Source organism: Suncus etruscus, chromosome 2 (assembly GCF_024139225.1).
Source record: "Suncus etruscus isolate mSunEtr1 chromosome 2, mSunEtr1.pri.cur, whole genome shotgun sequence".
In the NCBI taxonomy this organism is placed as follows: domain Eukaryota; kingdom Metazoa; phylum Chordata; class Mammalia; order Eulipotyphla; family Soricidae; genus Suncus; species Suncus etruscus.
Genome location: NC_064849.1, coordinates 144,815,618 through 144,833,130, shown reverse-complemented (window position 1 = coordinate 144,833,130; position 17,513 = coordinate 144,815,618). Strand labels below are relative to the sequence as shown.

Genomic DNA, 17,513 nt, shown 5'->3' with positions numbered 1-17,513 from the left:
ATTGTATGATTGAAACTCAGCTATCAACTCTTAACACTGTATGTCAGGGCATACAGAAAAAAAGGCAGTGCAAACTATACGTCAAAATTATTTCTTTAGTAGCAGATAATTAGGCTCTTCCCAGTGTTCTTTTCATCATTGCAGCAAACATACAGTTCATTTTACTTAGGAAGATACTTCCTAAAAGTTTTGCAAAGGACTTCCTTCCTAGTTTTAAAATGATAATAGTTAAAAAAAAATTAAGCAACCTGTTTTTGCCTTAGATTTTCAACAACCAATACTCATTTTAACTAGGTATTTACAGCCAAAATATTTACAGACTTTTCTACAATTTACTGGATATTATGATAAAATAAGAAAGTTGTATTTTATATGGATAAAAATCTAGTATATCCCTTTTGAAAAAATAAGACTCATCAAATGTTTCACAGTTTTACAATTTCAGCTGGAAGATTGTTTCCTAGCATATCGTAAATGATCAGTAAATAGTAGATTGTTTAAATGAAGAACAGATTCACTGAAGAGAAAAATTGAAATTTTTTTTTGTTTTTGGGCCACACCCGGTAATGCTCAGGGGTTACTCCTGGCTATGCGCTCAGAAGTCGCTCCTGGCTTGGGGGGCCATATGGGACACCGGGGATCGAACCGCGGTCCATCCTAGGCTAGTGCTGGCAAGGCAGACACCTTACCTCTAGCGCCACCGCGCCGGCCCCTGAAATTTTTATAGTGAGTAAAGATTGGGTTCATTTCCTCTTTTGTTTTTTTCTTTGTTCTTTTGTTTTGTTTTGTTTTTGGGCCACACTTAGCACTTAGGAGTTACTTTTGACCCTACCCTCAGAAATTATTCCAGGCAGAAATGGGAACATATAAAATGCAAGTGATCAATTGTGGGTGGGCCAAGTGCAAGGCAAAATCCTTACTCACTTGGGTATCTCTCAAACTACAGGGTTGATTTCTTCTTGATATCACAGAAGAGAAAATGTTGTTTGGTAATTACCTAATGAATGGCATGGAAGGAAGAAATTGTTGTGTAGATGAAAAGATCTTAGTTCACCACTAAGCTTAGCAAACTTAGAGGATTCAGAATTATAAAAATGGAAATGACAGACTGCAAGATCAGTTAGCAGTACATTTCCATTTTATGTTTGAAGAAAAGTTAGTACATTTCCATTTCATGTTTAAAGATGCTAAAGTTCTTAGTACTACAGAAGTCACTGTAATTTCACTGGGGTCCAGAGTCCTGGGCCACCAAGACTAAGAAGACTGCCTGGGCCCATAATAATTCTTGAGGCTGGATGTTGCCACTTGGCCTCATTGTTTGACATCAGGTGCCAGCCACCCAGAGCTTGGTACCAGGATGAGCAAATTGCTGAAGTCCTTTTTAAAGCTTTATGTTAGATTATAAAGTGCTTAGCCCGGCAAGGATGAGAGACTGGCCTAACATACCAAGGGGATCATTTGGTGTGCTCATTTGATTATGTTTTTCTTCCAGTTCACAAAATCCTCAACTTCTCTCAGCTTCTATTTCAGGTTTCACCTTCTTTTTTTTCCCTTCCTACTTTCTTTCCCTCTTCACAATTTTTCTTCTGTATTTTTTCTTTCTCTTTTTTAATCTTCCTCCTTTCTTTCTCTTCATTTTCTTTATTCTTTTTTATTCCATTTTTAATTTTTTATCACTTATTTTGCTTCTCATTCTTGTCATATACTAAACACATAATCTCTACACCATTCTATTTTACATTTGCCATTATTTCCTCTAGCATTGGTAACACCATAGGGCATGCATGGTGACAGGACGTAAACCCTAGAAAGATCTTATATGTATATGTGAGAGCATAAGAAATTTCCTTTTGTGAACTCATATATACAGATCCAAAATCATGAGTTCCTATCTAAGTAACATTCATAGCACAAAGGAAATGAATAACAGTGAGTTTTATAGAGATTATTAATTCATTTAACCTGGAAACTGAAATTCAGAGGATAGAAACAAACTTGCTCTTAAAATAATGAGATACTGATAGGCCTATGTAAATCTCAACCAGCATTTGATGTTAACAATACAAGACTTTCCCAAACATTTCTTATGAAGTTTTTGTTTTGGTTTGGTTTTTTGTTTTTTGGACTACACCTGGTGACGCTCAGGGGTTACTCCTGGCTATGCACTCAGAAATAGCTCCTGGCTTGGGGGACCATATTGGGACGCTGGGGGATAGAACCATGGTCAGTCCTAAGCTAGCTCGCTCAGGCAATTGTGCCACCACTCCGGTCCTATGAAGTACTATTTTATTTTTTTTATCTATTTAGTCTAAAAGAAAATATCCCAGTTTTCTCTAATGGAGTAATATATTAAGCATTTCAAATTCTGCTTTAAGTGTCTGTCCTACATACTTATAATCATTACATTTAGCCCATCGTTGTCTATGCTAGTGAGAAAGGAAACTTGATATCAATACAGTGAACGAGCAGGAAGTATACCATGAGTCCAGGAGAGAGCAACCCCAGTAACAAACAAGCCAGGAAACTAGAAGCCAATCCTTAATGAAAAAGCCAATAGCACTACTGATGTACATCCTGTTACATTTTGGTTATTTTTCTAGAACCACCTGGAAATCATTATCTTCTTAGAAAAGCAAATCAAGATCTTTTAATGAACTCGAAATTCACATAAATTGATGAAATACTAAGATCCATGTTTTCTCCTAGTTTCTAGCGGTTCCCAAATCATAGGAATAACCCCTCTCCTTGCACAGTCTTCTGTGCAGATTAAGACAGGTACACAGAGGTGTGAACAGGGCTCCAGGCTGCAGTTTACACTGGTTTAAACAAAGACAGTGACTAGAATAATGCCAGCATATTTTCTAACAGTAAAAATCTTAAAAGGAAGGTGGAGCGAGAGCAAATGCCTGAGGATTCTGAAGCAATTTTATTTTGAAAAACACCTGTTATTTTCAGAATCTCCTTGAATTTTGGAGGGATGGGAGGGGAGAACAAAATGCTGGAGAACAGCTCAGTGGTAGAAAGCGCCTTCCTTTTAAATGTGAAGACTTTAGGATCCTCTTGAGTGTTATCTGAATAAGCCTGATTCTGTTCCAGCAGCTCAGCTGCATGGGACCCCAGCCCTTCATCAGAGTGAGTGATATCCAGCACACAGACACATATGTGACAGCACAGTCACTGAAGCCTGGAACTCTGCCCAGCTCCACAACTGAAAAAAACGTTCAAGTACTGAGACCAGAAGTGCAATAACCCCGCCAACTCTCACCCAGCCTACCAGCACCTGTGCAAACCCCAGAGTGACTCCAGTGAGCACTATAGTCAGAGATACAGGAATGAATGTGATTCCTAGTCAGAATGTGGGCAGTTCTAGTCCCAGGCTTCCCAGTCACAACAACCAAAGAAGGAGAAATGGAAGAAATTGATCTAGCAAACTTTCTTATAGATAATACAGTCAGTAAGGTGCTTGCCTTGCACACAGCTGACTCGTGTTCCACCCCCAGCCCACCACTGTAGCCTACCTAGAGTCCCCTGACTGAGCACAGAGCCCTGAGCACCACTGGCTATGGCCCCAAAATAAGAATAAAAATTCTTTCCTAGAAGGCAAGAGTATGTAAAGATAACCACTTTATGAATACACATATTAGATTTGTGACAATCATGACTATAGAACATAAATAAATTGTGCTCATTACGCTCATTCCTATAAGCAGTTTTAATATGATAAGAGACCTGCAAGGTATAAACTTAGAAATTCAGGTGCAAATTAAAATGCAGATGTAGACTGAGGGATTTTCTGATGTCTCTTGGGTGGGTGAGGTGAGGTTTTTCCCTGACTAGCTGACAACATCAGATAAACCTAACAGTCTCCCTCCTCTTTCAAGAGCATCTGCCTTCCTGTGGAAACACCAAATCCTGCTAGCTAGCTATTCCAGCCTGACCTCAGGTTGGCTGGCAAGTCTGTGCTTCTGCCCTTTTTCCTGCCCTTGGACCCAGCAGTCTTCTAGTCCCTGTCTCTTTGCTGAACCATCCTACATCAAATGTGGGACCATCCCACACATTTGCTCTTGGCAACTCTGCTAAGTAGAAAGTTTTCCAATGTTTCTACCAATGAAATAAAATGAAAATATCTGTACCTCATTAACTAAGTCCCAGAAGAAAGTTTGTTTTTATTTGTTTTTTTGTTTGTTTTGGGGGGGTCAATAACCTCAGTGGCACTCGGGTTACTCCTGGCTCTGTGCTCAGAAGTTGCTCCTGGCAGGCACAGAGGACCATATGGTATGCCAGGATTTGAACCATCATCCGTCCTGAATTGGCTGCATGCCAGGCAAATGCATTACCGCTGTGTTATCTCTCCAGCCCCGGAATTTTACATTTTACAGAAGGAATTGTATATTTTGCAAGACATAAATAGTAAGAATCGGGTAAGATACCAAGGACCCTAGCCTTGGACTGCCAAGAATCATGATCAAGATGAGAAGGAGAGCAAGGTTTAGGGCAAACAATGGGGAATGTCTGGATCCCCACTCACTTTTGCTTATTTTGGTTTTTTTTTTTATCCTTTTGCAGTCTATATCATGAAATCTTCTTGGTTGTAGCCCTCAGAACTCCTGTTCCGAAGAGTCAACCAATTTGTTGCAACATTCTACTTGTAGATATCTCACTCATTGCCAAGAATAGAAAGTGCTCAAGAACTATTTCCTGTCTGCAGGAATCTTATCATCCAGAAAGGGAGATAAAAATAAGAAGACTAGGAGCAGTTTTGTGAAACAAATGTTAATGATAAAGTACTGGGGTAGAAAGTCTAAACTAATACCGTTAGTCCACATAATTTTTTCTTCTTAATATTACTTTGTTCTATGAAGTGGAAGAGAGGCTTAGGAATGGGAATCATGGGGGTGAAAGCTGGCTTGTATATGTACAAGAAACCTAGTGGCTTTCTTTCAGATCCCATTGTGATTCCAGTTTAAATACATACCTTTTTCTCAGCAGACTTTGGTTCCATTATATTTCAATAACAGCAGTATTTATTGTCATCTATGGGCTAAGCACATTTGAGTCACTTTAGGTAAAAAAAAATTTTTTTTTTTTTGGTTTTTGGGTCACACCTGGCAGTGCTCAGGGGTTATTCCTGGCTCCAGGATCAGAAATTGCTCCTGGCAGGCACAGGGGACCATATGGGGCGCCGGGATTCGAACCGATGACCTCCTGCATGAAAGGCAAACGCCTTACCTCCATGCTATCTCTCCGGCCCCCCCAAAAAATTTTTTTAATTCCATGAGGTTAGTTCTAAGTCACTAAAGACTTTTCTCTCCCATGGTAACTGTAACTTCCGTGTTGCTCCTACCCAGTGCCAGAACTATTCTGCTCCTCTGATACCTCAGATGGGAACTGAACAGCTTGTGTTCCACTTGTCAGCACCAACCTCTCAGATGGCATATCACAGGCTCAGGCAAAACCCCCAGAAATAGCAGGAGGCAGGTTCTCCTAGGGCATTCCACCAGGGAAGCAGATGTAGAAAAGATTCATCCACTCTAGAATAACCCAGATACAAGGTCTCTTATTGACAATGGAAACAGGGAAGAGAGAGTGGTGCAATCCATGTGAAAGAGCAGACTGGAAAGTTTATTGGAAAGAGATATTAGAAATTCAAGAATTAGGAGCTGGAAAGATAGTACAATGGTCAGGGCACTTACCTTGCACATGGCCAATCTAAGTTCAAATCTTAGCATCCCATAAAGGCTCCCTTTCCTTCCAAGAGTAATTCCTAAGTGCAGAGTCAGGAGAAAGCCCTGAGATTGGCAGGTGTGGCCAGAATAAAATTCAAAAATTAGTGGAAAGGGGTGAGTAAGCCCTAAGTAAAATCTTTGTGTTTACAAAACAGAATTGTTCTTTGAAAAATCTCCCTAACATGTAAGAAATGAACCCTAGAAATGTTCTGGGGTGTGTGTGAGCAGTTCTAGTTTATGTGGTAAATTATATGCCTCACATGAGAGACGCTAGATAAATTTAGTTATCGGTGCCACGTGCCTTCTGTCAAGTACTGCTGAGTATGAACCCCATAGCAATAAATAATGAAAATAATTAGGACCAAAGATATAGTACAGTAGTACTATTTCTTGTTTTGACTTGGCAGAGGGACTGACATGACTTCTACTGCTGGCACCACATATGGTCCCCTAAGTATACCAAGAATGATCCCTAAGCCAGGAATAAGCGCTGAGCACCACCGGGTTTAACCCCTATCCAGCCAAAAGAAACAAACCTAGTGAAATATTTTCAGCAGTATTTCAGACTAAAATCTGTTACTGGTGCATATCAGTATTACTGCTGCAGATGCAATCTCTGAAAATGATGGCTTCAAGAAACCAGAGCAGAAAGAATATTTCCATCAGACCACGGCCAACTCAGGAAAAATGTTTTAAGAGTCAACCTCCTTAGAGCTCTTTACTTCTCTTCAGAGGCTGACAGAACCCCCTGTAGGGTAGCGGTATTGGGAAGGAAGACTGTTTTGCTTTCATGTGAAGGCTGTGGCTGTCTCGTCAGGATTTGGATTTCCCAAGTGGCATTCTCAGAAAGAGTCAGGTCATACAACCATGGGTGCCCTTTCCATGTCTTCTTTATTTTGTGCTGTTTTGTTGAATGTGCTGAGTGCCCTCTGCTTTTATGATAAACTAGTGTTAAACTGAAGGTCTCAATTCTTGGAAATTATTTGAATTGTAATGACCTTGTTTTGAGGGAAAACCTAAAAATAGAGAAGAGAACACCCAAAGGACTATATACAACTCTCAGTTCAAAAAATGGTAGGACCCTTCTTATAATCACCTCCAATATCAGTAGCCACAATAGGCCTTGTTGCTTTCAGGGAACACCCCATCAACCCATCCATCTGAGCAATGGAGAACAAAAACCCACCAGTTTTGACCCATTGGCAATCATCAGTATTACTCTTCCCTGTGCTGTGCTCCCACAAAAAAATTCTTTTCACATTGTGATTTTATGTTATTTTTGTTTTATTTTGGGGCCACTCTCAGCTGTGTTCAAGGTTAACTGATGGATCTGATCTCAGGGATCACTTCTGGTAGAACTTGAGGTATCATAGGTTTCCAGCGATCAAACCTAGGTTGGTAAGAAAAACAGTGAAGAACAGCCTACCCACCGTGCTATTGCTCCAGTCCACAATTGTGATTTTAGAAATTGCTTTTAGTTATCAAACTTATGTTTCTTGCATTTAAACTTAATAACCTTTTTTTTTTAGCAGAAAGGGGGTTGGGACACAGCCAGTAATGCTCAGGGTTACACTTGGCACTGCATTCAGGAATCTGTTCTGGCAGTGCCCTGGTGATCATATAGGATGCTGAGGACCAAAGCCATGTTGTCCACAAGTCAGGAAAATGCTAAACTCACTGTACTATCTCTCTATAGCCCCCTGAATCTAATAATAGTATTCATGTTATCATCTTTAGAGACCTCCCAACTTATTCTAATTAGTCTGTCATTAGAAAATCTGACCATCAAATATTGTTGCTCATTCATTTATCAGTAAAATTACTGTGAACCTGTGTGGGAGCCACATATATTCACATATAGTCAGATATAACCATATTCTCACATCTAGCCACATATAATCAGATTCCCTGTTTGCAGCCAAAGAGAACCAATCTCCATAGAATGTACTATGATGGTAATGGAGATGCAGTCAGGGATAAATGACAATAAAATATCCCACATGTTGTAAATCACAGACTCAAAGATAATTATTGTAGAGACTCAGAGAAAGGAGTCCCTGAGTCACTCAGAGAAGTAGGAAAAACTTTACAGCAAGTGTGCCTTAGGGTGGAAGTCCCAGGATGACTAAGGTTTATGTGCCCTGGAGAAGGAATAAACAAGGACATTACAGGCAGAAATGAATCCACATAGCAAAAGCGTGTTATTCAAGGATATACCTGACTTGAAAAGTGTAAGATGATCCTCCTTGGCTGAAACTTAAGTTCTGAAGGAGCTGAGCGGAAATGAAATTGAAATTAAATAAGTAGTCAGGTGGCGAGTGTGTTGTGACTATGGTTATTGGAGTTATTGGGAGTCATTTTGCATTTTAATTGGGCCCAGTTAAAAATTGAAAGGATGGGGCCCGGAGAGATAGCACAGCGGTGTTTGCCTTGCAAGCAGCCGATCCAGGACCAAAGGTGGTTGGTTCAAATCCCGGTGTCCCATATGGTCCCCCGTGCCTGCCAGGAGCTATTTCTGAGCAGACAGCCAGGAGTAACCCCTGAGCATCACCGGGTGTGGCCCAAAAACCAAAAAAAAAAAAAAAATTGAAAGGCTGATTTACTGGGTAAAGTGGATTCAAAGACTGGAGAAGGAGGTAAAGCACTTGCCTTGCATACAGCTCAACCCCAAACACTATATATATGGCCTTCCCAAAGTACTGCCAGAAATCATCACTGAACATAGAGCCAGGAATAATCCTTGAGCACTGCAACAAATAGGTGGCAGTATTTTCTAGGAAAGAAAAGATTTGGAAACTTTGGGGAAAAAATATGAGAACTATATAAATAGAAGAGGTTCTAGGAATCATTTTTATTAAAAGTAAATGTGAATAATAATACTGGTAGTTGTCCTGAGATGACTGATAAATAAGTCTCTGTAGGTGTTCTCACTCATTTCAAATGACAAGTCAGGCATTGACTCAAGTTGACTAAACAAACATAAATAGCTAAAAACGAGCCCTCATGTTAGCATAAATAAAGATTTTGATCTTAACCTGATTATTCAAGATAATGTTTATATGTTCTTTTGTTAAAAATAATCTATTGGGAACTGTTGAGACAGTTCAAAGGACAAGTGTGCTTGCTTTGTATGCTGGAGGCCCAAATTTAGTCCCTTGCTTGCCTGGTGTCTGAACACTGCCCTAACACAGAACCAAGAGATATCCCCAGTTCTTTCCAGTGTGGCCCAAAAACCTACATCATAGTTATATTAATAAATTGAGAATTATATATAGTCATCATTGTGGTATTTTTTCCTAATAATCAGTCCCCCTAAGATTCTACTTATTTGTCCCTGTCCCTATTTGCAAATAAAATGCCATTGTCTAGAAGAGATTAGAATGAGAAGTGACATTTATATTTTAAACTTTACAAACTTTTTCTTGGGGCTGGAGTGGTAGCATGCGGAAGGGGTTTGCCTTGCACATGGTTGACCTGGGATGGACCGTCACGGTTGATCCCCTGGGTTTTCATATGGTATGGTCCCCCAAGTCAGGAGTGCTTTCTGAGGGCATAGCCAGGAGTAACCTCTGAGAGTCATTGAGTGTGGCCCAAAAACAAATAAAGAACAATTTGAGAAAAATTGAGAATACTTTACAAATTTATTCTTGATCTTTGTCTGATTTACTTTTCTCCTCTTTTTCAGCTTTTGTTTAATTTACGTTCTATCTATTTTTCCTTCCTTTCATAAGTAATCACTATTCTTCAAAACCACCTCCATTTTTTTTTTAGTTTTTTGGGACACACCTTGCAGTGCTCAGGAGTCACACCCTGTTCTGCATTCAAAAATTCAGAGGACTATATGGGGTGCTGGGATAGAAACCGGGTCAGCTACAAGCAAGGCAAATGCCCTTCCCACTGTGCTATTGCTCAAGCCTCTGCAATCAAGTTTATATTTTATATCCAGCCTTTTCCTCGCTTGCTTGTTTAGAAATTATTAGTATTAGCTGTATATATTAGCATGCATTGCAGTCATTTTATATTAATATTTTCCTTGTTAAAAGATGTTCTTTGGATCTCTACTGGATTCAGAATATTGGGGAGAGTTTTGTGGTTACATGTGACAGATCTCTCTCACTCTCACTCTCTAAGCCCCAGGAAACCAGCCTCATGATGCATGGCATGTCCTTGGTCCAGAAAAGATGTCGTGGAAGAATCCTTAAGAAAAACACCAAACCACTGACCTATACCAAGGAAGCATGAATCATCTAGTTCATCTTGAACTGCCCTGATATTTTCCCCATGAATTATCCAAACTAAGATTGGCCCAGTATAAACCCAATGTCAAAACCCAAGAGAGTAGTGGAGCAGTAGAACAGCATCCAAGAATGGAGTGAAAAGATGAATTTTGCCCAATCATATTAAAGCATGCTTATTTCAGATTTATAGTATATGACTCACATTTACAAAACTTTCCCTATACTTTCCTATTAAGTTTCTTTTTTTCTTTTTATGACCTTATATATTCTCTTCAAATGTCACTCCTTTTTTAATCTTGCTCTGTTAAACTTAATATTTGCCATGTTGAACTTTTCCTGTAACCAGTTTGATCAGTAAGATCATAATTTCTTAAATAGTTGATTTTTATTATTTGTGATCCAGCATTTCAGATATATTTTGGTTTTGCCAGAGATAAAACTCTTGAGTTCACATAATGTAAAGCAATCATTTACCACTGAACCATAATCTCCACCCCAATACCCATATTTTAAGTGTTAAATGATGTAATTTTTCTGAATTATAATAATTTAATACCTACTACAGGCTTGTAGAGGGAACAGTTTTCTCATTATAGATCTGAAGGTTCTTTCATTCATCTAAGCATTCCTTTTCCATTAATACTGCAAACGTTTATTTATCTTCTCTGTGCTAGGTCTTGTGCCAGGTATGGTGATCCTAGATTCGTAGTAATCAGTCCAAAACCACCAGTAGCTCACAGTCATGGGAAGAAAAACATTAAAGCAAATGAACTTGGTCATTTATTTAGAAAACATCATCTTTGTATTCAGAAAACTTCAAATAACACCAGACACAGAAGAGCAATTAGTAATTGTGTGTGGTAAGCAGTCTGGATTCTATGACCATCTCTGCCTCCATTCTGCCAGCCAAACTCAATTCAAAAGTTAGGCCTCTACGTAAAGTTTCAGTGAAAGGAAAATATCTGTTCTTTATATATTAAACATTCTTTAAGCACCTAGAGTATTCTGGGTTCTGTTCTACTTTGAAACTTCAAAAGTGAATAACGGAAGGTTCTTTGTGAGTACCTCAAAGTCATCAGAGATGAACAATGAAATATCAATCATGTGTTACAAAGGCTTGGATATATTCAACTAAGGGAATGCATAAATGAGGGATATTGTAATTCAACCTAATCAGAGAAGTCTTCTAAGAGAAGCTAGTGTTTCAAATCCACCCTGAAAGTGAAAAATCCATGTCCAAGGAAGGGGCACTGAAGGACTATACAAAGGATAGTTCAGCTGGAACAAGGATGTTTATTGGAGATGGAACAGTGGCTTATACACTACTAATCCACCCTTCAGGAAGGCATGCATAGGGTTAGATGCTCCTTGATGACTTCATCCAGCATTAAAATATCAATCATTCCAGGAACTCTCACCCTCTGAATATTTACATGAAATAATTCACAGTTATAGGAGGACTAAGTAAATGTGTCTCTATCTGCACTATATTTAAATATTAGTATCTTTTGTGGCTGGAGAGATAGTGCATTGCATAGGGTGTTTGCCTTACATGCATCCAACCAAGGTTTGTTCCTGAAAATTTCATATGGTCCCCTGAGTCCACCAGGAATGATCCCTAAGTCCAGAACACAGCTGGGAATGACCCAAAACAAACAAAAAAATTGTTAGTATCTTTACTATTCATTGTTTTAAGATGGAAAAATATTATCCCATAAATTAATTTCACATGCACTATTAAAATTATTTTCCGAGGAGAGGAATAAAAACAAAAGCAATAAAGGTATTTATTTCTTCTCTGCCTTTTCCTAAGTAGGAGTTAATATTCTGTTAGAATGAACATAAATAACCTAGAGATAAGGAGTGTTGTTCAAGTTTATATCATCAGATTTTATTAGAATGTTACCACAAATAAATTTTAGTAAAATTTATTATTTTCATATGCTATCCTAGATATGATTTGCTCATCTAACTAAAATCTACCTATCAATTGTACTAAATTCTTGAAATTTTAATGTATCTTTTCATTTCTATATTAAGAACAAATAACTATGAATTAAGGGAATAGCATATGTATAATGATTAGTTTGGATTATGAAAACCTTTAGAGACATTTATTAGCACCTGATCTTCCCTCCAGCCTAAATATCCTATGCTAGAAACACACACATCATAAAAAATTATAGGTCAGTTCAGAGCTCTTTACTTTGAATTAGAATTGCCTGCATGCACACAAATACACTCACTGTGCACACATATGCACGTGCCCATGTACACACATACCCCATGCAAAATTATATATCAACTCAGAACTTTTAGTTTGAATTAGAATTGCTTGCATCTCTGAAAAGCAAGCGCACAAAACAGTATCTGGTGTGCAGTAGGCTATTGATAATTTATTGAATATGTTTTTAAAAAGCAAGTCATTAGACATAGCACTTTGAGCCATCACTCACATGTGCTGAAGGAACTGGAAGAGATAGCATCCATGGTATCATCAGCATGCCAGTAGGAGTTGATGGCAGTTTACATCATCCTCTCAGAAACTCCATCTTTATATATCTTCCATTTCAGTTGCGCCTCTTGTATCTATGTGGATTAACTACTTTTGCATTAGTTTTTAATGCAGTCCAGATGCATTATAAACAGTTAAAAAAATCAAAATAGAGGACCAAAGTGATAGCACTGCTATGTAGGGCTTTTGCCTTGCATACTGCCAACCCCAGAGGGACCTGGATTCGATCCCTAGCATCCCATATGGTCTCCCTAGCCTCCCAAAAGCTATTTCTTTTTTCTTTTATACAATATTTTTATTTAAGCACCATGATTACAAAACATGTATAAAAAAGAACACCCCCCCCTTCACCAGTGCAACATTCCCACCACCAATGCCTCCCAATTCTCTCCACCCCACTCTGAGTGCAGAGCCAGAAGTAAGCCTGAGCACAGCCCGGTGTGGCTCAAAAGTAAAAATAAATAAATTAATTAATTAATTAATTAAAAATAAATTCACAACAATAAGTCCCTCACTAGAAGTCCAATACTACTTTCAGTTCCTTATTGGCTTATTAAAAGAAGACATTTGCCATCAGAAAACTGTGAAAACAAGCACAATATATGACTAAATGTCATAAAAGGAATTCTTGTCTAAGTTGGTATCTTTACTTTTTATTCAACTGATGGCAGTAACAATCTTCTCATGTATTCTTGACACATTGACCATCTGAAAACAGGGTAATACTAGCCAGAAATGATGATGTTTTGAATTAAAAAAATTAATGGCTATTATGTGTATTTTGACAAAGGATGGGAAATCTCTACAGTGGATAATCAGAGGGAAAAATGATTTTGAAATATTTTCTGGCAGACTAAGTTTGGAGACACAGAATGAAATAAGTTATTGGACATTTTCAATTTTTGATTATGGTTCTTTTGAAAGAACCTGAATTTAATATAAAATATGTGCTTCATGTAAAACCACCATAGTACTTTATTTACTAAGAAATATTTGGGAAAACCATTTGAGCTATTGCTTACAGACGGTATTTTTCAGTTGATAACAGAATGTCTAAGACAAGAAATGAAAGGTCCATGTGGCTTTTCTTTTCATTTATATTCCTTTCAGTAATGAAATAGAATCTGTTCCCTACTTCTATTTCATTAGAATTTTTGAAGCACCTGTCAACTATCATCGACAGTTTATATGTATTTCAAGTTTTTCCCGTGAACAAATGTACTAACTCAGGGTCCATATGTCCACATGTCTGGGAGAGGGTACTCCACGTGGTTTTGGATTACCTGTCTGGACTCCTTTTCTCATTTATTGTTTGGAGTATGTTACCTTCTGTCAATCTAATTACTTCTGTAAGAAATGGCTGTTCTCGGCTCACTGTATGACAATCACTTCCTCCTGAATACATCCCAGAAGCCTCTGCAGTCAATTGATCTACCCCAAAAGTGTCATTCTCACACGGAAAACTGCCTTCAGAGTGCCGACTCACTCCAGATTTACCGAAGTCTCTAAGAGAAGAGTGTTACAGATGCACAGCAAGGGAAGTTGGCGGTTTTAGTAGACCTACTGGTTTCTCTTGACACACAGAATAAATCCTTTCAAAATATAGTCAGCTGAGAGACAACTACATACTTAAAGGATTTGTAACTTCTATTAAAAATAATATTTAGTGTACATTTTACCTGCTTAGTAATATTTACAAAATATCAGAGAGCTCTCTCTGCTCTCTGATAACCAGGTACAGACTTAATTATATTAGACAAAGACCTGAGTAAAAAATGATTTTTATCTATTTAGTAATCATATTAGTTTATACTTGCTATTTATTAGTGAAATGAAGACAGACTTGCAGAACCTAACAGGATTCCTTTATAAACTAGATTTTTAATAAAATAAGTACAGAACTGCTCTTAAATCCTATGTTATTCTGTGGAATTCCATTCGGCGCCCTCACTTTCATTTTTTAGAGCTATATAGTTCCACTATAATCATCTACCTTAGCAGAAGTGAGTTTGGCAAGCTCTTAGATAAAGATAATATTCTTTAACAATTTTTTGGGTGTTTATATACTTACGGGAATTTGGAACTCTATTAATTTACAAAAAAAATAGATTTTGTGTGTATCTCTCAAAATGGTTTGTTGTTGGATAACACAATTTAATTTGACACAAGACTACCATGTACTTTTAAATGTAGATATATTTCATTAACTATAATGAGAGGTATCGTTATATAATTCCAAATACAAGATGCTGTGAGAAGAATAAATACTGCCATCTCTATTTCACTCCCATCACTGCTTTCCTTTGTAACTTCATGCCACCTGCTTTGTTTGCCTTTTACTTGGCATAACTCTTAATGCACAAAGCAAATTGTTTATTTAATTGATTGTTAATCCATGAATGTGTTATATTCCCCAGTGAAAATGTCCACTCTGAAAACTGATGTTTACAGAGAATATCAGTATTTCAGCCTTATTTTAATGTTTGATTTTCCTCACATTCTTAATTCGTTCCTGAGGATGGGTGTGGGGGGTTGGAAATCTTGAGCCACACTAGGCAGTGTTCTGGAATGATTACTGGCTCTGTGCTCAGGAGTCATTCTTCACAGTGTTCAGGTTTTATAGGTGGTGCCAGGACCCAAACTGCTGTTGACTGCTTAGCAAAGCGAACACCTTTAACCTCTGTATAATCTCTCTGGCCCTACAGTCTAATTTTTCTTAAGTTGTACCCAATTTATCTTGGTGTTCTGACTACTGCTGTTTTTGTATATGAGCAGGAGAGAGCTATTCTGCAAGCCTTGGCTTTTGAGTGTAGGAAAGTGGCCCTGACATTGAGAGAAGCCTGGTCATCCAACACAGCCATGCTTGGTGAAAGAGGTTTTTACTTTTTAGCCAAAAGGTGTCCCTAATCTTCACAGAAGACTTGTGAGAGAGAGAAGGAGTTAATATTTGTGGAATGAGCTTTCAATAAAGTGTAATTGAAATTTCAATTTTTATAAACCAAGCACAATATCTACCCCCAAAGGCTTAAAAGAAAATTTAGCACACATGTATCTGCCAGATGGATTGTAATGACAGTTGATAGGCCTTGCTAACCCCTGCGTTCTGTTGTCAAAAATCTGCACATCAAAACAACTATGATTTCTACAATAAAATTTATTGGATAAAAAATTTGGGTGCATGGTGAAGAAAATAACTGTCTAGCAAAAATTGTAAATTAGCATTATATAAGGTATTACATTAAAGGCTTATATAAGAATATTTGTGTGTGCCTTATAGGAATAGAGTTGGGTGTATTTTGAACAGTATCTGGTAATATTTTGATCTTGCATCTCTCTTTCTCCTTAAGTGAATTTGTATGAAAAATATGTGGATTTTGATGCAAAATATGCAGAAACTGTTCTTAAAAGCTCAAGGATATGTGAAGATCAAAGCAGAAACACATCATACTCCAACAAATAGTTATCACCCGGAAGAATGCTCTTGTGGTTGAGATAATGCTCACAAAAGAGTTTAAAATGCAGGAAATTAAGTTAGCAAATAAAATTATCTTTTTAATATGTTGTGACAGGCTTTGTATTATTATTATTGGAGCCCCCACGAGTCTTGGGTTTAGTAAAACATGGCTGTAGACTCATGAGGAGGGACAGGTGGCCCCACCAGTTATAAATTTCCCAAGATTGTAAATGTATATTTTACCATCTTGTGTCAAAATATTCATTTTAATATTCCAAAGTCTTATCACATAATAAGCTGTAACCATATGTTTATTTGTTATCTTATACCACTATAATATTAATAAATATTTACAGAGTCCCAGTATATCATAGATGTATTAGCAACGGTATCTCTCATAAATTGATTGTGAGTGAAAACTCTTCTGCGCCTCAGAAACTAATTTTAAATAATGTTCCATTTGTTACACAACGATAAGAGCCAAGAAGTTAAAATTTTTAAGACTGGCACCCCCCTTTTCAACTCATGCTGTTTTATTTATTTTCCCCAATTGAATGAATTAAAGATGGAGTGTTATCTCAGCTTTGAATTCTTTAGCTTGATGTCACAGCTTTTGCTTTAGTTGTATGTGAATTTTTCCTTTAATAAAGATGAGCTCTGCTGAACTTTCTATTAATGGGAATTACTTAGGTACACATCTCTTTATAAGCCATTTGGGTAGTACCAGGAAAATTAAGAAACGTTGATTCTATTAATAATTAACGTGACAAGCTATATGATTAATCGGAATTCTTATTATCTTGAAAAAACATTATCTCTTTAAATTGAGCAGATACAATTATGTAAAGAACCGTCAGTGGCATTTTTTTAAAAAAAAGGTAAAACACAGGACTCATGACTCATTTTTCCTTTCTGTTCACTAAGTATTTATTCTTGTGTGACAATTAAGACTATCCCAAATCTTCATGCAGGGCATCAGGTTCAAGATGAGACACTGAGTTTTCACTTTCATGTGTCAGGAGACAGTCAGAAATGATTCTACTCTGCTGAAATCACGAACAACTTTTGCTCGTTTGGTGTTATTGACTTGGTTAGCTATTTTCAGTGTTCTTTGGCAACCTTACTCAGCTTGTGATAATGAAGCCCTAAGCTCAGCTGTTTTTTTTTTCTTTCAGCCTATATTTAGACAAATAACATTTCAGTATTATCAATTTCAGTCCCCCCCCTTTTTTACATATACAGAAGTCTAATCAGACTAAACAAAAGTTTTTTTTTCTGATCACAATGTCTGAGCATTCTCAGTGAAAAGCTGGTAAAATTTTTTTTTAGTTCTATCAAGTATGAATCCAAAAAGATGATATGACACCTTTAGTCCCAATGAGTCTGCCCAATTGAAGCTCAAGGTCTGCTTTTGTCGTGATCACAAATTCTGAATCATTGAGTAACATCTTGACTTCTCATTTATCTCTGGGAAGATGTTGAATGTTTCAATCCACTCCTTGCTTGTCTTCAGTAATTGTCTCTCCCTGTTGATTTGAATCACGTCACAAGTTTTATGTCATGAAATCACAGCCCCTATC

The 17,513-nt window shown here is 37.5% G+C and overlaps 1 protein-coding gene across 3 annotated transcripts in view; it reads left to right on the top strand.

The window, feature by feature from the left end:
• The window catches only part of MEF2C (myocyte enhancer factor 2C), a 167,836-nt gene that overhangs the window by 100,395 nt on the left and 49,928 nt on the right, over positions 1–17,513 (top strand). The gene's annotated exons all lie outside the window — the stretch shown is intronic.